At 45.7% G+C, this 26,162-nt stretch overlaps 1 long non-coding RNA gene across 1 annotated transcript in view; it reads right to left on the bottom strand.

The window, feature by feature from the left end:
- LOC146786016 (uncharacterized) overlaps nucleotides 1-8,994 on the bottom strand; it is a 33,470-nt gene extending 24,476 nt beyond the window's left edge. The window contains exon 1 of the long non-coding RNA XR_014970650.1: nucleotides 8,868-8,994. This is a non-coding gene — a long non-coding RNA (uncharacterized LOC146786016). The remainder of the gene's footprint in view (nucleotides 1-8,867) is intronic.
- Nucleotides 8,995-26,162: the final 17,168 nt, after the last annotated feature.

Here is a 26,162-nt window from a genome sequence, read left to right as displayed (position 1 = left end):
ACATCTATGGGCGCCCATTGACTGACTAAGTGAAAAATTGTGGCCTCACCGTACTTTCATATGCAGATGACACGCAAATCATCCTCTCCTATCATCTGCTCAGAACCACAACTCTGAGGCCTTGAACGCCTGTCTGGGCTGGGTCGCGGTGTGGATGAACAACTATTCACTTAAACTTAATGGATATGAGACCAGGGTACTGGTACAGGGAAAGAACCCATATCTCTTTGGGGTCCCCAACACTGGCTGTAAATCCTGGGTCTTCTTCAGGATCCAGCACCAAGGTCAAGAGCCTTGGCTTCCTGCTGGAACGATAAGTTGTCCATGAGGCCTCAGGTGGCAAAGGTGGCCGCCATCTGGTTTGCCATTCTGAAATGGCTGTGGAAAATCATCTGGGTTTTGCAATTACCAGCTCAAAGGACGGTTATTAAAGCACTCATTGTGTCAAAATTGCAGTACGGCAATATCTGTATTAGGGGGGCATACAAAGCCTCCATCAGACAGTTGCAAGTGGTTCAGAACTGGGCAGCCAGAATGCTGTATACACTCCCTTAAAGAGCACTGGTCTCTCATCTCCTTGCGAGCTCCATTTGCTCACGGTAGAGAAGCAAATTCAGTTTAAAACCTTGTGCTATGTGCACAGAGCAAGATCGTGGGTTGGCCCACGATATCTTCATGAGTTTGCTAGATCTCATCCTCCTGCCCGTCCCCTTCGTTCCAGTGGAATTTCCCTGTACGTAGTTCCCAGAGTTGAACACTCATCTATAGGCCGGTCTTCTGCATATCAGGGCCCCAAGTTGTGGAACGCCGTACCAGAATCTTTGAGAAGCTGTTCCTCGTGTACCCTCTTTCAAAGTCAGCTGAAGACCAGGTTGTTTTGAGTCAGTGAGACTTGGATAGACCCGACCTGTTGTTTAAATGCCGGGAAACCCCAAGTGGGTAGCTGAGCACTCTACAAAATTTCTTAATAATAATAATCTGGTAAATGGTGAGTGGGGAATTGATTACTTCTGGCTGCCACTCACCTTTTAGTCTCTTTTCAGCTTTACAGTGTTCTTACCCTCCATTCTATTTCCCTATTTTTCATGGTGAATCTTTTACTGTGATACTGCAGACCCCGCCTAACTAAGTCCACAGACACGAAACGTTGATGCTCTATTTACTTTTGGATGCCATTTGACATTACACTTGGTTGTAGTAGGATTACTATATGAATTTACATACATTTCTCCAAAGGAAGGTTTTGACTACTAGCAACCAAATTTCCTTTGACTCTTTTACTTTCATAAAACCTTTTGGCACTGATCAATCCTCATGTATACTAAGCCATTTTACTTTTCTTGTTGGAACACTTTATGTGTGCAATTGAATTTATTATTTGAATGCAAAAAGAAAATTCTGGTTACTGGACTGCTAATATGTTTTTTGTGATGGATTCTTTGAGGGTCGCACTTATTACAGGCTCTCTTAATTTGTTGAATTTAGTACAAATGAGTCTGTAGGAACCATTGTTTGTTACACTCTAAAGTTCATCCAGTGTCTGTGAAATACAGGGTTCCTCCGCAAAGGCATTATTGTTAATGAAAGAGCCTGCACCCAGATTGAGGGCAGTGTCTGAGCTACTATCTTCCTACTCAAAAGCATGTCACTCTTAATTGTGAAACCTTGGCCATGTGCTTTTACAATACATTCAGCAAGATCAAAAGCAGGTACATGTGTTGAGAATTTGTCTGGATCACTACTCACCCCTCTGAAATATATGCTTCTCACTAGTGCATACTTAAATTGCACACCTTTTTGTCTAACCCACTGAATCTACATTAAGAGCCATACCCATATGCAAATCACTCTTGACCCTGCTCCAATAGGAACAGTCTAGAGTGAACTGCCAGGCCAGTGCCCCCTAAACTGAAACACAAGCAACCCAAGATCATTGTTGCCCTGATTGGGGCTCATCAGTTGGGTGTAGCTTGATTCCGTTGGCGCAGTGAGAATAAGACCTGTTGAAAAATCACGCTTTTTGCAGGGTCACCCCAAACTTTTTGCCTTCCTCCTCCATGTTTTTTTACCTTGTTTTTGATGGCCTTAGGAGTCTGAGTACTTTACTGCTGCTAACCATTGCGAAAGTGCATGTGATCTATCTTCTAAATATGGTAATATTGGCTCATACCCAATATGCAAATTTAATTTACTTAGACGTCCCTAGTAAAGTGTACTACATGTTCCCAGGGCATGTAAATTGCAGCACTGCTTGTGCCACCCACTTAAGTAGCCCTCTAACCATTTCTGAGGCCTACCATTGCATAGCCTGCCTGTGCAGTTTAAACTGCCATTTCAACCTGGCAAAAGAAACCTTTTGCCAGGTCCAAACCTTCCCTTTTATACATATATGTCACCCGTAAGGAAGACCCTGGACAACCCAGTGGGAGGGGTGCAATATATTTAAAAGGCAGGACATGTTGTTTTAAGTTTCATATGTCCTGGTAGTGAAAAACTCTTAAAGCCATTTTTTACGACTGCGTGACCTATATCTCCCATAAGATAACATTGGGAGTATGTTATTACATTTTATAAGAGTAATTTTCAGATGGGAAGATATAATTCATTCAAGTTTGGTATCTCTGAAATCCCATTTTAAAATACAGTTATGGTGAAGTCGGTCTTTAAATCGCAATTCTGAAAATTGCACTTTTAGAAAGTTGGCATTTTCTTACTTTAGCCATTTGGTGCCTGCAGCCTGTCTCGGATTACATGTCTGGGTGTAGTTGACAGCTGGGCTTCCACCTAGACAGCCATACACAATGGGAGATTAGGTGTGACTTGGATGGCCATCCCGACAGGACGGGAGGGAGGACCTGTGGACAACCTTACTTACACCTGAATAGGCTGTGTCCTGTCCACACACAAAGGTTGCCAATCCACGTGTAGCAAGTCTAGAGATAGGGCAGGGAAGGAGGACGTCTGTGATCTTCTGGACTGCCAATTGATGTCAGAATCACACCTTAGTATCTGCTGGAGCGAGAAGAAGCCACGATGCTTGCTCCAAACTTCATCCTCGACCAAGGCAACCCTACAATAGTCAAAGTCTATCAAGATCAACGGGGAAGAGGGGAAGGTATGAGAAAAAACAATTTTCCCACGGGGGCTGTGTTGTGGTGTAAGTGTCTACCCAGGCCAGGTAAGGCTTTCCCTACATGAGATGGAAGAGAAGAGGGTGTCAGAAATCCGCTAAGTCAGGTAAGTGTTTCTTAAAATATGTCCTGTTTACCCGTAACCATATACCTTAGCAATTCCCCTCTTCCATATATTAGTAGGAAGACATTGTAGCTACTGTTGGTTGTGTTAATCTAATGAAACAAAGAGAGTACTTGTATATGTAATAGAAATAAGTGACTCCAGAACCTATTCTTCCTATTCCAAAGCATACCTTAGGATTTACTGTTCTTGACATATAGAAGGCTCAAAGGAAATGACTAGAAAATCAGACAAAAGAAAGAAAAGAAGTCACATACATTTCTACATGTATATCATACTACTCATAAGTCTAAGTCAAAAAGCAAAAATATAGAGCAGTAAAAAATTGTGTAAAAGGAAACAGCAGGACTATTACGATTCTTTAGTAACAGACATATTCATCTCATTGTCTTTTCTTTTCTGTCCATAGGTATGTTCATCATAAGCAAACAGCTTACATATGAAATCCAAAAAGCCAGATACACAATCAGCTAAGTGTTATTGGTAGGACACTATACACTTGCGTGCATGCGGGATATGTTACCCAGACTGGAAACTTCACAGCGCTGATTATTGAATTGTATGTTCTTCTCTGTTTTGCAGAGTTTCCGTTTTCCAAGGAGCAGGAGCCACTGAGCACGGATCCAATGGGGAGAACCAATACATGGAGGCCGCAAGAAAATACCGACGAGGGGGCCATCGAGAACGCTGCAGAAACTAGGAGAAAACCCAGAAGCAGTGATGAGGGAATTGACAGCAGGAAGATGCAAGCAAGTAACAACTACAACGCCAAGCACCTTCCTGTCAGTTATTGGCAGATGTATTCTAAGCATGCTCTGCTCCTGCCGCATCCAGCATACGGATCGTGGCAGGAGTGGCACTTAGAAGGAGCTGCTGCCTTGCTGTGCTGACCTTCTGCATGCTGCCCTTTTGCATGGAGAAGAAGAACTTGACCTGGAACCCATCTTGATCCCAGGACTCAAGAGGGACTCAAAGGGCTGGTCTTTTGACCTTCTGATCCGAGCCTAAAAGACATGAAAGGCTCCCCACAGTTCCTGGACCATCTTCAACAAGTTCCTGACCCTCCAAGAGGCACCTCTCAGGTCTCTAAGCCCTTGGTGTGGTGCTCGAGCTCTTAAAGTCAAGCTTTTGGGCTCTTTATGAATGCGAACGGGCCTGTTAGCTCTGGAACCGTACCACTCACACAGAGAATTAGCATGAACCGCCGTAAGTTCATCTCTTCGCCCAGCAAGCATCGTCTTGGTGGTTGGCCTGAACTTTTGGATTTGACCCAGTCCAGCACGACCAGACATCCCCGGTTGGCGCATTATACTTTTAAGCACTATTTTTTCAGTTTATTCTTTAAAATATTCATAACTCCGGTTCTACTGATTGGATATTTGTCATTTTGGTCTTGTTTTATTTATAAAATGCAGTTCTATTTTTCTAAACTGGTGTGGATTTTTTTTGGGTTTTCACTGTTTTATTGTTTGAAGTCTGGCACAAATACTTTACACATTGCCTCTAAAGTTAAGCCTGACTCCTCTGTGCCAAGCTACCAGAGGGTGAGCCCAGGTTAATTTAGGGTGTGCTTGTGCCTTACCCTGACTAGGATTGTGGTTACTGCTTGACCTGAGCTTATTCCCCACTCAGCTAGGAATCCAGTTTCTAACAAGACCTATATCCGGGCATGCCCTTGTCACTTAGGGTTGTATATCAAACACACAAAATATAATGAGAGGAATGCTTGCAATTCGTCTTACCACTAGCAATCGCTTGGGGTAACATTTCAACCCATTTCTCTTTTGCCCACCATGCCACCTCAGTTTGGACCCCGCCATATGGAAATCAGTCTAGACCATATTCCAATAGGAACAGCCAAGCCTGAATTGACAGACCAGATCTTCCCTGAACTGGAACATAAGCGACTCTAGACTGGTTTCGCCCTATGGGGCTCTTCCGTCAGGTGTAACTTGAATCCAGTAGCACAGTGAGCACAGGCTCACATCTGGGCATACCCTTGTCACTTAGGGGAGGAAATCAAACCCATAAAATGGGATGGGAGGAATGCTTGCAACCAGTGTTCACTTAGGGTAGCATTCCAACCCATTGTTCTTTTGCCCACCATGCTACCTCAGTTTAGACCCAGCCATATGCAAATTAGTCTTGACCCTGCTCAAATAGGAACAGTCCATCCAGAATTGCCAGGCCAGGTCCAATAGGAACTGCAACCCAAGTCTTATTTTGCCCTGAATGGGGCTCTTCAGTTGGGTGTAGCTTGGTTCCAGTGGCACAGTGAGCACAGCATCCACGTCTGGGCATACCCTTGCCAATTAGGGTGGTACATCAAAACACAAAAGGTGATGGGAGTAATGCTCATAATGTGTCTAACCACTGGTAATCACTTGGGATAGCATTGCAACCCACTGATCTTTTACCCACCATGCCAGCTCAGTTTGGACTGAGATGTATGTAAATTAGTCTTGACCCTGCTCCAATAGGAACACTCCAGCCCAAACTGTCAATCCAGGTTCTCCGTGAAACAGAACACAAGCAACTCAAGACCAATTTTGCCCTGATTGGGACTCTTCAGTCTGGTGTAGGCTGGTTCCAGTGGCACAGTGAACATAAGACACATGTCTGGGCATATCCTTGCCGCTTAGGGCAGTACATCAAACACACAAAATGTGATGGGAGAAATGCTTGCAATCTGTCTAACCACTGTCAATCACTTGGGGTTTGAGTGTGTGAGTGTCCTGTGTAATTTCCTATTTTTGATTTTTGTCTCTATCCATTGCTTTATCAGTGTGTCCTGCTGCAGTCCCCACATATGGATGACTGACGGCCCATGACCTCACGTCCACCTCTTGTAACCCTAGGCCTTATTTACAGTTTGGTGGACAGGATATTCCATCATAACATTATGGATATCTCATCTGCCATGTTACAAGTGCCATAGGCTATGATGCAATTGTAATACAGTGGATGGGACTTCTGCCAAGTTTGTGATGGAATAACCCGACCCTCAGCTCTAAATAAGTGCCCCTGTGTGAGTGTGTCCCAGTGCCAGTAATTCCTTATCCAGTGAGGGCATTATTAGAAGTTTGTACTTAATTTCAATTCGATATGTCTTTGTTGGCAGGTGCTTTGAGGGAGGGCAAAGGGAGTGTGAGTTGTGGGTTCTCTTTCCACCCCTTAAGGTGTACCTGAGTCACTGATTAGGCAATTTGCCCTGGTGTACTGGGTGATCAGGGACCAGGAGAGATTTGTTTATTTATTTATTTATTTTATGCGTTTTTATATAGCGCGGACTTTACCCGAAGGTGTCAGAGCGCTTCACAATAGGAACAGTAATGATACATGAGGAGTAAATTACAAGTGAGCATGTTACAAAAGCAAACGTTACGTTACATGAGTCAATAGTGACAATTGTGCATGTATCAAGAGCAAACAAAATACAAGAGGTAGCATTACAAGAGGAAAAAGTGACATATGTGCATGTTACAAAAGCGTACAAAATACACATAGAAGTATATACTGCAATAAATGGAAGACACTCAAAACACAAGAACAAACGTTACGTTAAATGAGGCAATGGTGGCAATTGTGCATGTATCAAATGCAAACAAAATTCAAGAGGTAGCAAACGATACGTTACAAGAGGAAAAGTGACGTGTGCATGTTACAAAAGAGTACAAAATACACGTAGAAGTATAAAACTGCAATAAATGGCAGACACTCAAACCACAAGAACACACTGGAAAGGCACTTCTATAGTCATGGAGAACAGAATTTCCTATAATGGAAGGACTTCCTTCAGAAAATAGAGGGCGTGAATTAAATTTGGAAGTGTCTTTGAAGGAGGAGAGCTTTGAGGTCACTTTTGAAGGCCTGGGAAGAGGTGGTGGTCCGGAGCTGAGGCGGAAGTGAGTTCCAGATTCTCACCACGCGGCCCGAAAAGGATTGGGCCATCGATCTTTCCTTCTTGAAAGTGGGAGGTTCAAGCAATACATTTTCAGCATTATGTGATGGTCTAGAGCCTCCAGAGAGATGCAGTTTATTCGCCAGGTAGCGAGGAGAGGAGGAGTGCAAGGCTTTGTGGGTGATACAGGCAGTCTTGTAGATAGATCTTGCCTGATGGCAGAGGCGCAACTAGAGCCAAATTTCGGGGGGGGGGGGGGCTAAGAAAAAATTTCGGGGGGGGGGGGCTGATTCTTTTAAGCCATAGGCAGAGTGGAGCTGCAGGGGCTCTTAGAAGGGGTGAAACAACAGCGATGCCTCATTAACATGCAAATGGTCTTTTAAAGACCTGTGAAGTGCTCGGGTGCGGCTGTGTGTGCGCCGGGAAGCTGTCTCATCCCGGGCTGCCACACGCGACGGGGGGGGGCGGGGGGGGGGGGGGCTGAAGCCCTGTGAGTCCAATGGGTGTTGCGTGCCTGCCTGATGGGAAGCCAACGGAGGGTGGATAAAATGGGTGTGATGTGGTTGCTTCTTTAGGCCCCACAGGTTGCTGTTGTTCAGTTTAATAGGGTGTAGGAGAGATGTAGTGTGAGTGTGGGGTGTTGGGTGCGTGTGTCAGGTAGATTTGTGCCCGTGAGTGCATGTATTTGAAAAGAGTTGGGAAAGGATACAGAGAAGGGGCTACTAGGGTCAAACAAGGGTTCGATGTGTGAACTCCCTTAATGCTTAAACATGTATGGTTCTTTCAGGGTCTTCTATGTGCTGTCACCCTGGGAGTCACACCTCACGGTGGGGCCGAGTCATGTGATTCTTTGGGCAACAGTTTACCTACAGATGCATGATTGTGGGAGAAGAAAATAAGAGAGGGAAATGATGCACTTTAAGTGATTTACAATGACAAAAGTCGGCTTCAGTTTGCCATTCTAACCTGTGATCTTGGGCAATTGGAATTACTCACCTATACGTAAATGTATTACTTTCTAACTCTAAAACAGATCTGCAAGGCATGTTCTTAGGTACTCCTCTGGCACGCCCATGGCTATTACAAGTTTTGCACATACACCCAGGAGTGACTCATGTTTATAAACGCACGTTTTCCTTACATTATGCACACATGGATCACACGCGTGCTCGTGCATTGTACTTTTTGAGTCATGTGGTTTACACATGCATTCACGGCAACTCTTTGCGCCGGGAAAAAAACATTTGTGTTCGCCGCCATTATGTCCATGGCAAAGTAAATACAAAGTGTATTTTCTACCTCTTTGTGTACCCCTTATGCATCATAACTTTATGCAGAGAAATTACTTGGGGAGTAACCATGCCTCTGTGAATTCCTAAAGTGCGGTTTTGAGAAACATCCAATGGATGACACACAAAACTGTACAAGGAGCTGCACTTTACGACACTTTTTCTTAAGCGCTTCAAGTCATCACTTTTTGCAGTTCGAACACCAGCCCTCGCGGGGCCAGATGAAAGCCAATTATGGCGCTGCCGAAAACGCAGGGAACACACACTCCTCACTGAAGATCTGACAAAATGTTCAATTACGCTGATCAAGTAAACACTTCTTAAAGGAGAATCGAAATGTGCCCAGACTGCTAGGTGCAGCCTGCTATTAAAAAGACTATGTTCCACAGAATACTCGTTCTGGTAAATTAAACAGCTCTCACTTTTTTGTCCTCCGAAAGTCGGATGATATAAAACATTTCAATGAAGGCAGGGTTGCGATGTTGTGTTGTTCTGCTGAGGGGGCGCCATTAGCCAAATTACCGTGCACTGCTCCGCGCCACGGAATGGCGCACGAAAGAGTCTGTCAAGGAACCGTTGCTAGTTAGACGGCGGCATCTGGCTCTTTAGAGAGCCCTTCCGGCTCCTCCATTTTGTAATGAGGTCTCCAGGCATATGCTGAACGGCGTCTTTGATGACTGTTCGCTTGCGGCGGGAGCCATTTATTTTTCTTGGATTTTCCGAAGTTATGGCTTGCACCAATGCAATTACTGGGGTTTAATGTCCCTGTCCGCGGTGGTATCAACCTGTCTTGTTGATGGCGCTAACAAAGCATGTCAAGGGGGCTGACGCGACACATTTACTCTTACTCTTAGCGGGGACTCAAGCATATTGCACGAGTTCTTAAAAAGCTCGGTGATAATCGTAATATTATACAGGTGTTTCTCAGATGATGCGTTAAAAAGAGACAGGGGTTGTCCTTTTTAAGTCCTCAAAGCCCGTTTTCAGAAGAGCTAAAATATGCTTTCCTACCAGGCGAAAAGATGCTCTGTAAAACCAGGCAAAAAAATGCCCTGTCATACCAGGCAAAAACTATGCTCTGTCATACCAGGCAAAAAAATGTCCTGTTATACCTGGGAAAAAATATGCTCTGTCATACCAGGCAAAAAATGCTCTGTCATACTAGGCAAAAAAAGATGCTCAGTCTTTCCAGGCACAATAGATAAACAAATGATAAATATGAAAATAGTTGAAAAATCAGTACTCACCAAATTGGCAAGCTAGAAATTAGGCACAGGTGAGGTGCACCTGCGGCAGTGCACACCAAGGGGGCCTTTGATGGCAGAATTCAGCATTTGCCAACTGTATGAAAAGAGAGCAACAGTCAAACAGAGGGACCACCGCGCCAGCAGATGTCCATGAATACAATATCCAGCCATAGATTGAATAAGAAATAAAACAAGCATTTGCAATGCAATCGGTCTCGCCTTTAGGACCCTATATATATTTAGCTATGCAGCACATTAGCCTGGGTGCTGAAACATCTACTGTTCTTTAACATGGAGGGAAAGAAAGCACCAAACTGCGTGACACGCCAGGTATGGGAACACATGGAGTGAAATATTGCCTTTCAGTGGGAAATGGAATAATCCAAAGCTCTGTTTTTAATATAAAATCAGGGTCCTCGGTGGTCATATTACTGAAAATATAAGATATGAAAAAAATATTATTGTCTATGGGTGCTCGTTGAAGACAATTTCTATGGACTGGAATCTAGAGAATGCTAAAGTGATTCTGGTATTTTACTGACCTCTGCTGGTCGTTTTCTATCAAGAAAGTTAAATAGAGGCAGTTGTCAGAAAAATCCCTCAGCAGAAAACAATTCTGGTATTTTACTGACCTCTAGTGGTCGTTTTCTATCCAGACAGTTAAATTGAGGCAGTTGAACAGAAAAATAGGCCCTCAGTGGAAGCAGACAAGTCCTAGGGATGATCTTCAGAGCACACAAAGTATATACACATATAAGTATATACTAAAGTATATACAAGAGGTCTTGAATGCTCGACCTAAAAAGACAAAAGCGCCTGATATCCTTTGGCTTACACTGGTAACTCCACAGTACATGATAGAAATATATTTCACAAGGCTGGCAAGCACTCAAAGTAAACGACACAGGAGTTCACGTCAGGACACCAATGAAAGACAAGCTGTAAGGACATCATGGGACAGGTAATAGCAAACCCCCCCACCACACACACACACCCCGACCCGTCCGCAAATGGGACTTTGACCCTTTTGTCCCATAGTAGGAGATTTTTGGAAAAAAAGTTAATTCCTTCAATTGTGTTGATGAGATAACATGCAAATAAGGGAATCCCTTTTGTCCATGTGTATGTGTCATACTACTGAAGTAAACAGGGCTTGCTTGGGATGTGCTGAATGCGCCATCCACGTGCTGGGGCACATTTAACATGCCCCTCACAGGCACTCTTTAATAGTGGACATTGAGGGCCCCATGTATGTGCAATCATGAAAGTCCTCTTCACCACACACAGGGAACTCTTCATCAACGCTGAATTCCTCATTATGAGTCCACAGTTATCAATGCATCTAAACAAAAGAAAATCCTTTTTCAGAGCTATCAAACAATGTGTTAATCTAATCCAAGACCAAACCATGCCCACACTTTGTTTACAACATCATTAACCAATTGACTGCTGGGGATTCCCACCTCCCCTAATGCTAAGCCCTTTTTTTGATGTGTAGGGTAGTTCTTGCTTAAATCTTCATACCTTTTCCCCCCCAAAAATGGTAATCTACAGCCTGCAGGCTCTAAAAGTCACATAAAAAAAATCAGAAAGAAAAATGACCCAGTTTGGAGTTGTGGGTAGCTGGGGATTATGGGCCCTGTTTCACCCACCAACAAGTGAAACCTACCATACCCAGATATTTCTGAAAATTAGAAATCAATGGGAGGTAAGGATGGTGTGTCTTGCGTGACACAATGTTTATTCTACCCAGGAGAACATCAGCTAAAAACTCACATATTCCTGAAACGTATGTGAGGGAAAGTTCTGGAAACTTTGGAGAATCACAAAATTCCTACCACCCAATGTTGCCATACATTCCAGATAAAAATCGTGCACCACTCTGTGGCTGGGCAGAGTGCCAATGAAACAAAACACACCACAAAAAGACATGGAGACATCTCAGTTCACCAGTCAGAAGTGACAATGTGGATAGCTGCAGGATTTGAGTTTGCCGCACACAAGGGAAGTGTGAGAAATTGGGTTCCTGGTTGAGGGAGGGTGAACCCCTACTCAAGCAGTAACCACAGTTCTTGTCAGGGTGAAATTCAAGCAACCCCCCCAATTAACATGTGCTTAACCCTCTAGTAGCTTGGCACAAACGCTGTCAGGCTTAACTGCAATGAATTATTTGAAACTAAGGCAACAAAAATCCAATCAGTAGAACTGGAGATATGGAATTATGAAGGTGTTAGACCTGTCAGTCTTAGGGTGGTGTTCCCCCAAACCTTTTGCTTTAACCTTCCTGTTAATCCTGGCATCGTTTGGCATGGTTTCCCAATTCTTTTTGACTCAGAGCTCCAGTATTTGACTGTGTGCTGAATTTTGTTTTTGCTGGCTTTAGGACTCTGGGCACTTTACCACTGCTGACCAGTGCTAAAGTGCAAGTGCTTCCTGTCTAAAATATTATGGCATTTGGTTTCTTCATGATTGGCCTATTACTACTCCATAATACAGTGCACCAGGTGTGCTCAGGGCCTGTTCGTCAAATGCTAATCGAGGGCCTGCAGCACTGATTGTGCTACCCACATGAGTAGCACTGCAAACATGTCTCAGGCCTGCCAGTGCAGTTTCTGTGTGTGCAGTTTTAAACTGCCATTTTGACTTGACAAGCTCACTCAGTTGCCAGGGCCAAACCTTCCCTTTTATTACATGTTTTACATATCCTAGTAGTGAGAAACTGCCTAATTTGTTTTTCTCTATAGCAAGGCCTATCCCTCCCATTGTTTAGCATTGAAGCTGCTTGTTAACATCTGACAAGTGTGTATTCCAATTGGGAATAGATAGAAAATTGGAGTTTGATGTCTCTGGACTCACAATTTAACAATACATCTTTTGGGAAAGGTGGTTTTTAGAATACCGGTCCGAAAATGCCTCTTTAGAAAGTGAGCATTTTCTTATTGTAACTATTCTGTGCCTCTGCCTGTCTCTGAATACATGTCTGGGTCAGAGATTCAGTTAGGCTCTCATGCCTTCACTCTAGACAGTCACACAAAGGGAGCTGAGGTGTTCATGCAGCCAGCTTGAAACCAGGAAACTTCAGCCCTTCAAAGGGAATTTGCTAGAAACGTCTATGTCAAAAAAGGCACCGGGGTAAAAATATGGTGCTCAAACCCACTCTTCAGCTCACTTTCTGGACATGAGGAGTGGCCTGCTGTGTAATTCAGAAGACTGGTTTGCTGTACCTGGAAGGACTGCCTTGCTGCCTATGTTGAACCCTTAGAGGCCTTCCCTGCTGCTTGAGCCCTGCCCCACGTCTTGAACCAAGGACTATCAGAGTGGGTACATGCAGTACCACATTACTAGGGTATTACAGGTAAAGTAAATGTGGCAATTGAGTGTAAGCAATTTTCACCATGCTTAAAGTGTGCAGAGTCCTAACAGCCAAAAAAATGGGTTCAGAAATTGGGAAGGTGAAGGCAAAACGTTTGGTGGCCCTCTGCTGAAAGAGCTAAGTCAGACAGGAAGCCAATGAAATCCATAAATTTCTGAAAATTAGACACCGCTGATAGTCCAGGTGGTGTGATTTGCATGGATATCATGGCATTTTGTTACCCAGAAGCCCATGCAAGCCTTAAACTCTAGCTAAAAACATGCATTTTCTTCATATTTTTGTGAGGGGATGAATCCGGGGTATCCACAATTTTTCTACCACACAGCCTTCCCACACTTGTCTAAAAAAATAGTAGCCCACTTTTGTGGTTAGGCCTAGCTCCCGTAAAAGGACTGGGCATCCAAAACACAACATGGGCAGATCAAAATGTTCTTCTCAAAACAAACCCTTTTTTTGCAAAGTAAGTAGTTGTAGATTTGGGACTCGGCTCAGCTGCCACCCAGAGAATTGATGTTTTCTTGCCCACAATGCCCTCAAACCTCAAGCAATGCCTAAATTCACATCTCACATTTCTGTGAGAGAAATTTCCAATTTTTTTCAGGATCCACACACTTCCTAGCATTACGGTTTCCACATTTCAACTGATAAAAATGGTACCCCAATTGTATGGGTGTGCCCAGTGCCCACAACAGGAAACCGACAAAACACACCATGGACTATTCACATTTTCCCACTCAAACCTGACCCTTTTTTGCAATTTGGGAACCTCTGTATTTGGGGCTTGGGCTCAGCAGCCACACAGGGAAGCCTCCCAAACCAAGATATTTTTGTAAATTAGATTCGAGGGATTTCATTGCGGTGTGCCTCACGTAGATCCCAAGATCTTTGTTTTACCTAGAAGACCTTGCAACCTGCATATTATGAATACAAATAACACACATTTTCTTGGCATTACTGTGGGGAAAAGTTACAGCAACTATGGGGATTCACAAACGTCATACTACCCCACTTTTGTGGATGGGCCTAGAACCCCTGACAGGAAGAGATCAAAAGAAGGACCATGCACAGTCTTTATGGTTTTCACATGATTTCTGCTTTGTTCCCCTGCTGTCCAGCATTGTGTTTAAGAAAACATTGTGGGATACACACCAGGCACACCACCCTGGACTCCCCAGGACAAAGTAACTGTATTGCCCCCTGGCCCAACCTGTCATAGGGTCATGCCCTCACCCCTTTGTTTAAAAAATAACCAAACAAAACCCTGGTGTCTAGTGTGTTTTCTATACCACCTGAGGTGCTGATTAGGGTCAAACCTCCAATCTACCCCCCGGCAGTCCAGAAAAACAGTTTTTGCCCCTTTTGGGGTGGGGGCATGGTCCAATGTCAGAGTGGGCCACCCCAACACATTTTCTATTTTCATTTAAATTTCCTAGTGGCTAGTGGGCTTTCTGTCCCCCTGAGAGTCGCAGCTGTGACCTTTACCTTGCTCCCTGCTACTCCTGGCACTTCCTATGCAACCCCTGGCCTCAGAGGAGGCAAAGGTTTATTATTAAATTGTGTTCATCATTATACTGAAGGCATATTAACCTCTTCGCTGCCAGGCCTTTCCCCCATGCCACGCCCTTTTTTTGACTATTTGGGGTAGTTCGCACTTAGGCCCCCATAAATTCAGGTATCCATGACAAATATGTGTCCTTTTCTTCCAAAATACTGTGGATTCTAAAGGTACCAGGGGTTTGTGGATTCCCCTGGAGGGGACTGAGAAATGAGGTAAAATGGATTAAAAGTGCTGCAGAAAAAGGCGTCTGGTTTCTTCCCTGCAAATTATAACAAGGAAGGGTTTGTGGTGATAAAATCACCGGGCCATATTATCAAGGAACGGCGATAACATTATCGCCACTTTAGTGGCAGGAAACTGCCGCTAAAGCGGCGATAATAGGCTTGATAATATGCCCTTGTGAATTCCCATAGAAGTCCAGGTTCTGGCAGTTTCCTGCCGCTAAAGCGGGGATAATGTTATCGCCGCTATCGCCGTTCCTTGATAATATGGCCCACCATCTTCTCAGCTTTCAGGAACAAGCAGACTTTTGTTAGAAAACCAAAAATGTCTACACAGTTGTGGCATTTTACTAGGACATAGACTATTTTTTCTATTTTTTGTGCTTTCAATCTCCTTTCAGTTAGTGGTAGAAATGGGTGTGAAACCAATAATGGATCCTGGAAACCTATACATTTCTGAAAAGTAGAAAAACATCTTAATTTAGCAAGGGGTCTTTAGTGTAGATCCTTCAAGGCTTTCCTATGGAAAGTAACAGTTGAAATAAAAGAATATTGAAATTTAGTTGGAAAAAACCAGCCATTTGTGCCCACATTTTTACCTGTAACTTCTTCTAACTATGGTAGATTTTTGAAAGCTATATATCGTTACATCTGTGGGACCCTTCTGGTTTCAGGGTTATAGGAGGCATGTAGGTTCACCAAGAACCCGTGGTACCCAGAGCCAATAACTGAGATGCATCTTGCAATGTTTTTTCATTGTGCACCGAGTATGCAGTAATTACATTTTTAAAATATAAAAAGTGACAAATCAATATAAAAAAACCTATGTATTTCTGAAATTGGAACAAGATATGGCATTTAGAAGCAATGGTTATTTGTGCATCTCTGAATTTGTGGGTGCCCATATTAGCATATGAATTGCAAGGTATTGTTCAAAATGATTTCTTTTTTACATGCTGTCTTACATTTGGAAGACAGAAATGCATAGAAAGACAAATAGTAATAACACTTGTTCTACTATTCTGTGTTAAGTCTGCAAATAACAATGGCACCTCACTTATGTGGGTAGGCCTAGTGTCTGCGACAGGACTCTGCCTAAAACGCAACATGGGCACATCACGTTTTTCCAATGAAAACTTACCCTTTTTTCGCAATGTGCCTCACTGTGGATTTTGGGCCCTAGCTCAGCCGGCACCTAGGGAAACCTAGAAAGCCTGTACATTTTTGAAAACTAGACACCCCAGGGAAATCCAGGATGGGGGCACTTGAGTGGCTCTCACCAGTTTCTGTTACCCAGATTCCCTTTCAAACCTCAAACTTTGTAAAACGAAAAACATATTTTCCTCACATTTCTGTGATGGAAAGTTCTGAATCTGCAGGGAGTGACAAACTTCTACCCACCCAGCATTCCCCCAAGTCTGCCAATAAAAATGATGCCTCACTTGTGTGGGTAGACTTAGTGCCTGCAACAGGAAGCAGCCCAAAACGCAAAGGGGGACACATCACATTTTTCCAGAAAAAAGGGAACCCTTTTTTTGCAATGTGCATAGCTGTGAATTTTGGGCCCTAGCTCAGCTGGCACCTAGAGAAACCTAGCAAACCTGTACTTTTTTGAAAATTAGACACCCAGGGGAATCCTGGATAGGGTGACTTGTGTGGCTCTCATCAGGTTCTGCTACCAAGAATCCCTTGCAAAGCTCAAACTTTGTAAAACAAAAAACACATTTTCCTCACATTTCTGTGATGGAAAGTTCCGGAATCTGCAGGGAGCGACAAACTTCTACCCACCCGGCACCCCCCAAGTCTCCCAATAAAAATGGAACCTCGTTTGTGTGGGTAGGCTTAGTGTCCACAATAGGAAACAGCCCAAAATGCAGCGTGGACACATCAAATTTTTCCAGTGAAAACTGACCCTTTTTTACAATGTGCCTAGCTATGGATTTTGTTTCCTAGCTCAGACAGCACCTAGGGAAACCTAGCAAACCTGTACATTTTAGAAAACTAGTCACCCAGGGACATTCAGGATGGGCGAACTTGTGTGGCTCTCATCAGGTTCTTTTACCAAGAATCCCTTGCAAACCTCAAACTTTGTCCAAAAAAGCAAATTTTATTCACATTTCTGTGATGGAAAGTCCTGGAATATGCGGGGAGCCACAAACTTCCACCCACACAGCATTCCCCTAAGTCTGCCGATAAAAACGGTACCTCACTTGTGTGGGTAGGCCTAGTGCCTGCAAAATGCAATGGCCCAAAACTTACTGTGGAGACCTCAAAATGATTTATCACGAAATAACCTGGTTTTGCAAGGGAGATATCCAAGTTTTTGGTCCTGGGTTCGATGGCCAGCTAGGGAAATCTACCAAACCCAGACATTTTTTAAAACTAAATACCCAGGGGAGTCTAGGGAAGTGCAGCTTGCCTGGATCCCCCAATGTTTTCTTACCCAGAATTCCCTGCAAACCTCAAATTTATGTTTCAAAATCTATTTTTCTCACCTTTCTGTGTGGTAATGTTGTCGGCACAAATTTCCTACCACCCAACATTTCTCCAGGTCTTCCGATAAAAGTGGTATCTCACTAGTGTGGGTGGGTTAAGTACCCGCAACTTGGAAGGGCCCAAAACGTATTGTGGAGACATCAAAATGATGTATCACAAAACGACCTGGTTTTGCAAGGGGGGGCCCCTGCATTTTTGGTCCCAGGCTTGGTGGCCATCTAGGGAAACCTACCAAACCCAGACATTTCTGAAAACTAGAAACCCGGGGAAGTCCAGGGAGGTGTGACACGTGTGGATTCCCCAATGTTTTTTTACCCAGAATCCCCTGAAAACCTCAAATTTAGCTTATAAAATCACATTTTCCTCACATTTCTGTGTGGTAAAGTTGTGGGATCACCAGGCTGACACAAATTCCCTATCACCCAGCATTTCCCCAGGCCTCCCGATAAAAATGGTACCTCACTTGTCTGAGTGGACCAAGTACCTGCAACAGGGAAGGGTCCAAAACGTATTGTGGAGACATCAAAATTATGTAGCACAAAACGACTTGGTTTTGCACGGGGGCACCTGCGTTGTTCATCCTGGGCTCGGTGGTGATGTAAGTAAACCTCTGAAAAAAGGGGAACCCCTGAGTAAATAAAGGTAGAGCAGAGGGGAAAATTCAACAATTACTAGACAAGTAACAATCTGCTGTATCTATATGCTTAAACTAAACGCAGTTAAGTCAATTTATAGAAAAGCCACTCTTGCTAGACCATGCGCTCAAATATTTACATGGATCAAACTGTTGAGTCAATATTTTATTTTTATTTTCAAATTAATCCTACCAAACCCAGACATTTCTGAAAACTAGACACCCTGGAGAGTCCAGGAAGGTGTGTCTTGCGTGGATCCCCCAATGTTTTCCTACTCAGAATCCACTGAAAACCTCAAATTTAGCTTATAAAATCACATTTTCCTCACATTTCTGTGTGGTAAAGTTGTGGGAACACCAGACCAACACACATTTCCTACCACCCAGCATTCTCCCAGGTCTCCCAATAAAAATGGTACCTCATTTATGTGGATAGGCCAAGTATCCGCGGCTGGCAAGGGCCCAAAACGTATTGTGGAGACATCAACATTATGTATCCCTAGAAGTGTTCTTACCCAGAATCCCCTGCAAACCTCAAATTTAACTAAAACGTCACATTTTCCTCACATTTCTGTGTGGGAAATGTGAGATCACAGTGCCGGCACAGATTTCCCACTGCCCAGTGTTCCCCCCAGTCTCTCGATCACAATTATACCTCACTCGCGTGGGTGCCCAAAGGAATGTCAGCCTTAAAACGTATGGAAAAAAACTGCCCTTCTGGCCTCACTTTGGTTCCCTCTCGATTTTTCATTTTCTAAGTTTTTAGGTTCTCTGCTTTGGGCACCCACACAAGAAAGGTGTAATTTTTTTCAGGAGACCGAGGGAAATGCTGGGTGGTTGGAAATTTGTGCCTGCGCAGGGACAAAGTTTCCACAACGAAATGTGAGTAAAGTGTGAATTGTTAGCTAAATTTGAGAATTGCAGGAGATTCTGGGTAATAATATGCTGGAGGATCCATGCAAGCCACACTTCCAGCCAAGCGCCATCCATGCATACCACTAGCCAAGAGTCATCAACGCATACCACCAGCCAAGCGCCATTCCCAAACTCCTCCAGCCAGGCACCATCCAAGTACATCGCTAGCCAAGCAACAGTCCACGCACACCGCCGGACATGTGTCATCCATGCAGACCACTATCCAAGCACCAGTCCACCCAAACTGCCAGCCAAGCACTAGTCCACACACACTGCCAGCTAAGCACAAGTACACACACACCACCAGCAAAATGCAGGTTCACTCACAGCCAGCCAAACGCCAGTAAGCACAGACCGTCAGCTAAACTCCAGTTCTCACACACGCACAGAAACGTTTGCCAGTGCCCAGTGGTTTTCTGCCCCCCTTGGGAGCAGGTGTGCCTAAAAATATAGCTGTTCTGTCCCAAGGGGGGCAGAACAAGCCAAAATGTGTTCACATAAAAGGGGAGTGTAGGAAGGTGGATATCTGACTATGGTTACCCCAAAATTTTTGCCTAGTGTCTAGCTGTTTTTTCGACTTAATTGGCCTGAGATCCTGCTATTCAGGATCTCAGCCTGGCTGTTCTCTCTTTAAAATGGACTCCATGCACCCTAGGTGCATAACCAATTGGAAGTGGATCACCCTGTCAGCCCCTGTACCAGTGTACACTAGGTACCCAGGGCATTGGTGTACCCAAGGCCTGCCAGGGGCTGAAGCATGTATTATGCCACCCCAGGCTTGGCCTAACAATTTGACACAACTGGCTGATCACTCAGCTGGGGTAAGTTGGTGTAACCACCTCTTACTTAGGTGTAGTATACCTATACCTAACCTTAAATGGGACACATGTTAACCTATAAGTCACTCCTATGGCAGGCCTTAACAATCCTGAAGGCAGAGTGCTTGGTTCCATGTGAGATGGTGCTCTGGCATGAGCTGAGCCTGTCTGCAGTGGTCGGAACAACTTCCTTCTACTGTTTCCAGATATCGTCATACCATATACTCTTAAGTGCATTATGAACCTCGCGGTTAAATGCTATCTTTGGTTTGGCTTTATCAAAACATGTCGAGTAAGGTGTCATACGAATTGGAATACTAACCCCTCGCCAATTCTGGCGACGGGGTTAGCATTCCACCCTTCTAGAGGGACACGACATGTACAGTACCTGAAACCCGGGTAAAATCAGACATAGCCTCAGCTCCACAAAATGGATGCTGCCACCACAGACACAAGTCTGCCCTCCTGCTGCTGGGAGTCCTTCCAGCTTGGGAGGTGTGGACAAAGGGTTTCCTGCCAGGGGAGGTGCATGCACCACCCCAAACAGGATTTTGTGTATTGGTCAGGTAGGGCTTGAAAGAAACCAGACATGCCTGTGGCTCACAAGGAGCCTCGGTGCATATGCCAGTTCAAACCGGTCCTGGGGCACACCGTCCCGGGCCTGGGGCGAGCTGGACAAAGGATTGGGGGTGTAACCACCCCCCTTCCTGGTCCCACCCATAGGGAGGGACCTAGCAGGTAGTCCGGCCCCTAGAATCCGCTTAAAGGTAGGAGCTGTGTCCTAAGACTTCAGACATCCTGGAATCAACTTGAAACTAAGAAGAAGACGGGAACTTCGACATTCTGCTGCACAGAAGACTGAAGGAAATCTCCCCTGTGGTCAGGGAGTGACCACCTTGCTAACGCAAGCACCATCCAGCGAATCAACGTCTGCTTTGCCGCCGCCTCCCGCCGGAGTCCGAGCCCAGAGACTGACAAGACCTGGACCTCCAGACCTCTCACTGCCCGATCCACAGTCCCTGAAAAGAGGAGACCCGTGGAGGCACCGAGACACGTGGAGCCAGCCATCTTGAAACGACCATGACAAGCTGACAAGTGCAACAACCGAGGCTCCCTCCAAGTTGTGCTTTGGGATCTGAGAAGCCCAACCCTCGAGCAGCATCTGCACCAAAGGTGAGCCCTCCAGCATCTCCACGATCTGCGTGGGGCCCTTCTGCATTTTGCCACTCGACGCGCCTAACCGGTTGCTGGCCCGCTGGCTAGTAGCCATCTTGGCGATGAACTTCACAAAATACACCACTGGTCTGGTTGCTCCAGACTGGCCCTTGCTCCCCTCCAAAGGAGCAGTCCTTCTGACCTTGCTGGTCAGAACCATCAGCTTATTTCATCTCCTACAACAATTGCTTTTGCCAAGGCTTGTTTGCTTCGATCAAGTCGCCAACACCGCCGACAGCGAGAGCCTGCGTGGGACAGCTCGTGAACCGACTCCTGGACATCGTCGACCTCCAGGGACCACGTGGCTGCAGAGACAAGCTACACCTTTCTTCCTGTTTGCACCCGACATTGCCTGGTACCCACCTGGTGCCACGCTGGTCACTGGCTAGTGACTGTGAACACTGTCCCCTCTGCTTACAGGTCTTCAACATCTCCGATCCACTCTTGGATCCACTGCATCTTTCCCGGACCGACCGCCTGCAGCATCTTTGTCTGCAAGCTCCACGGAACAGATAGAAGAAACCCGACGCACTTCGAGGCCTATGCATCCGCTTCCTGTGGGTGAGGTAAAGCTGGCACTCCGGTGCCCAAGTGTAGTATTACATCTCTAGTGCCTGTGTTCCAAATCTTGAGTTCCTAGTCCATCCGGAAGATCCTCTTTGCAGTAACTTTGTACTTTTTACGCACCCATTGAAACCTATGGGAGCACGCGTGTGACTATTTGCTCTGCACACGCCACCCGTGGACCTCCTGGTCACTAACTGAAGTTAGCTCCTTGTAGGCCCAGCGATTCTAGAGGCCCTAGGCCTTTTCCCCTTTTCTGTTCGTGGTACTTATACCACTATTTTAGCATATGGTTCGAGCGGCCACCAGGGCCTATCCATATAAAGTGCAACTTCTGTGTATTCTACTGTAATCTTGTTTGACGATTTGTGCTCCTGTGCTCATAAAGAGACTAGGGGTTACTTTGAGAAATAAATACATATATATTTTGAATATATATCTGTGTGGTGTCCTTTCATTGGTATAAAAGGGGGTTGCATTTGGTAAAACAGCTGGCTTAACACGCTTCACGAGTTTAGCCTCAAAGACTGCTTAGCCTACGCTACCACTAGGGCAGCTAGTCCGAAAAGGTTGACTTACAACCACACCATAAGGGTTGCTTGGCATGGTACAAGGTGATCACTTTAACTAGTGAGCATCATATACCAGGCCAACTTCTCACATTGGTGAGCAGCGGTTGGATTTGAGCTTGCTGTGTTTTACCATTGTAATCTCTTGGTTACCAATTGAAAGATTACATAGGTACCTGTAGGTACATATAAAACAAGATTAGATATACATAAGTTCTACTGAACTTAGTTGTTGTAGAGCAAAGGGAGTAGCACACCCTGACTACAACTACTAGATAGGTTTAGTAGGCAAACCCAAGTGTAGGTAGATTGCAACACATCCACCCACACTTAAGAGCAATGGCTGGGGCAGAGGGGTCCACTGTACCCATCTCTGTTGAGAGTGACCCCCAGAGGGCACCATCCATCTTTGCTACCCTTAACCAGAATGAGCTCAGGCATTTGGCAACTCTTAGAGGCCTTAAACAGCCCAAGAACCCTACCTCTGCTGAGCTCAGAGAACTCTTGCAAAATGATGAAAATCAGAGAGAGCTCAAGAAAGCTTCCCAGTTAGCCCCCTTAGGGTCAGGAACAGGAGGCCCCCCTTCTGAAGATGCTACAGAGGTACCCAGTTCCAATAGTCACCCCTTAGATGGCAATAATACCACAGAGGATGAGAGTGATAAAGGTGCTGATACAGAAAGTAGTGATGATGAAGGGAGAACTAGCCCAGTGCCAAGTGTTATTCTTGGCCCAGCTAAACTAAGGCTATTGGGGACTGACAATGGGATCATCCCATTGGATCTCCCCAGTGGACTTAACCAGGGGCTTGGAAGGCAAAGGAATCGCTCAGGTGACTCTAATGCTTCTCATGCCTCTAGAGGCTCTCAAGGTCACTCCAGGAAAAGGATGACCACCCCTCAGAGGAGGGAACATGAGGCCAGAATGCAGGAAGCCCAGCTGAGGATCAGGAAACAGGAGCTAGAAGTAGCCCTGATGGAAGAGAAACTGAACAAGGCTAGGCAACCTAGAGAGAGTGGGTCTATACCCACTGGTGGCAGCATTGTCCCTAAGGACAAAGATAGGGTCTTTGATAATAGGAACCTGTCTAAGGTTGTGCCCCCCTACAAAAGTGGGGATGACATCCACAAATGGATGACTGCTCTTGAGAGAGCCTGCAAAGTACAGCAGGTTCCTGAAGACCAGTGGGCAGCAATCCTCTGGCTCTCCTTTGAAGGAAGAGGCAGAGACAGACTCCTCACTGTTAGGGAGGAGGATGTCAGAAATTACAGAGCCCTGAAGAGTGTCCTAGTTGATGGGTTAGGCTTAACCACTGAACAGTACAGGTTAATGTTCAGAGACACCCAGAAGACACAGACTCAGGACTGGTCTGAATATGTTGAATGTGCCACTAAGGCTTTGGAGGGTTGGTTGCTGGGAAGTAAGGTATCTGATTATACAGGATTGTACAATTTGATGATGAGAGAACAGATTTTAAGTAACTGTCAAAACCAGCTCCTCCATCAACACCTGGTAGACTCAGATTTGACCTCTCCCCAAGAATTGGGAAAGAGGGCAGATAAATGGGTCAGGACCAGGATCAGGCCTAAGAATCAGGGTGGTGACCAAAAGAAAGATACCACCAAACCTCAAAAGAAGGGTGGGGATAAAGCAAAAGAGAAATCTTCCTCAGGGCCCCAAAACTCCACACAGGGTGGTGGGTCCCAAGCTCCCTCCTCTACCACAGGTAAAAAGCCTTACTGCCATGAGTGTAAAACTCCTGGGCATTGGAAAACTGACAGCAGTTGCCCAAGGGCTACAAACAAAACTGTTCCTCCAATTACTCCTGTCACACCACCTATTACTGTCAGCAGTAATCCCCCAGGTGGTGGGAGTGCCCCCCAAAAAAATGTGGGTGGGTTTACTTGGGGAACACAGGGGGACCCTGGCTTAGCCAATTCCCCTACAGCAACTACTCTTGTCTGTGATGGTGGCATGGGGTTTGCCAACTTCACTGCCTGTCCCAACACTTTGGGTAGGTACAGACAGGAGCCCTACATCAATGGTACCAAAGCTGAGGCCTACAGAGACACTGGAGCTAGCATCACAATGGTGGCCCATTGGCTAGTTCCCTCTGAGCAGCTTTTGCCTGGTTTCTCCTACCAGGTGACTAACATTGATGGCAAACAGAACAGTCATCCCATGGCAGAGGTATGTCTCAGCTGGGGAGGTGTCACTGGCCCTAAAAGGGTGGCAGTGTCCCCAACCTTGCCTGTAGACTGCTTACTGGGGAATGACTTAGAACTCTCAGCTTGGGCTGGAGTTGAACAAGACACCCATTCTAAAATGGTAGGCCTTTCACAAAAGGGTATTGGGGTTGTGCCATTCACAACCCCTGTCCAAATAGATTTCCTCCCTGGAAAGGTTGGAAGGGCAGTGGTAGCCACAGCCCAGGCACAGACAGACTTCCCTGTAGAGACTGGCAGAGCTGTGACAGTCACAGCTCAAACACAAACTGAGTGCCCCCCTGAAAAGGTTGGCAAGGCTGTAATGGTCTCAGCCTATACTCAGACTGACATAGGTGTAGTGAAGCCTGAAACTATGGATCACTCCACACAAACAGAGAGTAGTGGGGAGGAAGAAAAGTCTCCCTCTCCCCAGACATTAGGAAAAAGTCAGCCTCCTCAGGGAGCTGACCTCACCCCTTGTGAAGGAACTGCCCCAGAGGTAGCCAGGCCTGGCCTGGCAGAGCCTCTGATGTCAGTGGCCCCTTCCAAGGGGGGACCCAGTCTGGTGCAGGTAGCCTGCCTCTCTCTACCCTGCCTCAGTCAGCCCAGGGCTGCAGAGGTCAGGGAGGCCAGTGGACCCCAAGAAGGCCCCTGTCCACAAGAACCCCCCCATCAAAAGAATGAGGATTGCCTGGCTAGTAGCCCTAGTCAGGTGATGGGTAAAAACATTCCTGAGGGATCTCCTTTACAGGTAGTTAGGGACCTCCCCCAGAGGGATTCTGTTGGGTACAGGCAAACATGGGACCTTAGGGCCCCAGACCTGACCTGTCCCTCCAGTAAGCCCACAAAAGGGACCCAGCCTCCAGCTTTAGGTAGCCAGAGGCTGACCCTGAGAGCACAGTGCAACTCAGTTAAGGAAAGAAAGGCATCCATGGTGGAGGATGATTGGAGGAAGCTGAGGCCTCACTTTGAGGACACTCACTTCAGTACTCCATCTCAACACCAGCCTTTTACTTTGCCAAGACACACCAAAGGTAGAGATTCCCTATGGTGGAGACCCTCTGATACCCTTAGGGTGAGGGATTGCTTAGTGGACCATGAGACAGGGGGTAACCATGCCAGTGCTGGTTCCTCCTTATATGGCCACTTGGGCAATATAGGCTTACCTGGTCAAAGTCAGCCTTATCTCCCTTCGTTTGGGAGGGGGTTGTGTAGGAAGGTGGATATCTGACTATGGTTACCCCCAAATTTTTGCCTAGTGTCTAGCTGGTTTTTCGACTTAATTGGCCTGAGATCCTGCTATTCAGGATCTCAGCCTGGCTGTTCTCTCTTTAAAATGGACTCCATGCACCCTAGGTGCATAACCAATTGGAAGTGGATCACCCTGTCAGCCCCTGTACCAGTGTACACTAGGTACCCAGGGCATTGGTGTACCCAAGGCTTGCCAGGGGCTGAAGCATGTATTATGCCACCCCAGGCTTGGCCTAACAATTTGACACAACTGGCTGATCACTCAGCTGGGTAAGTTGGTGTAACCACCTCTTACTTAGGTGTAGTATACCTATACCTAACCTTAAATGGGACACATGTTAACCTATAAGTCACTCCTATGGCAGGCCTTAACAATCCTGAAGGCAGAGTGCTTGGTTCCATGTGAGATGGTGCTCTGGCATGAGCTGAGCCTGTCTGCAGTGGTCGGAACAACTTCCTTCTACTGTTTCCAGATATCGTCATACCATATACTCTTAAGTGCATTATGAACCTCGCGGTTAAATGCTATCTTTGGTTTGGCTTTATCAAAACATGTCGAGTAAGGTGTCATACGAATTGGAATACTAACCCCTCGCCAATTCTGGCGACGGGGTTAGCATTCCACCCTTCTAGAGGGACACGACATGTA

Source organism: Triturus cristatus, chromosome 11 (genome assembly GCF_964204655.1).
Source record: "Triturus cristatus chromosome 11, aTriCri1.1, whole genome shotgun sequence".
Taxonomy (NCBI): Eukaryota; Metazoa; Chordata; class Amphibia; order Caudata; family Salamandridae; genus Triturus; species Triturus cristatus.
The sequence above is the reverse complement of the archived record's forward strand: the minus strand, read 5'-3'. Positions and strand labels throughout refer to the sequence as shown.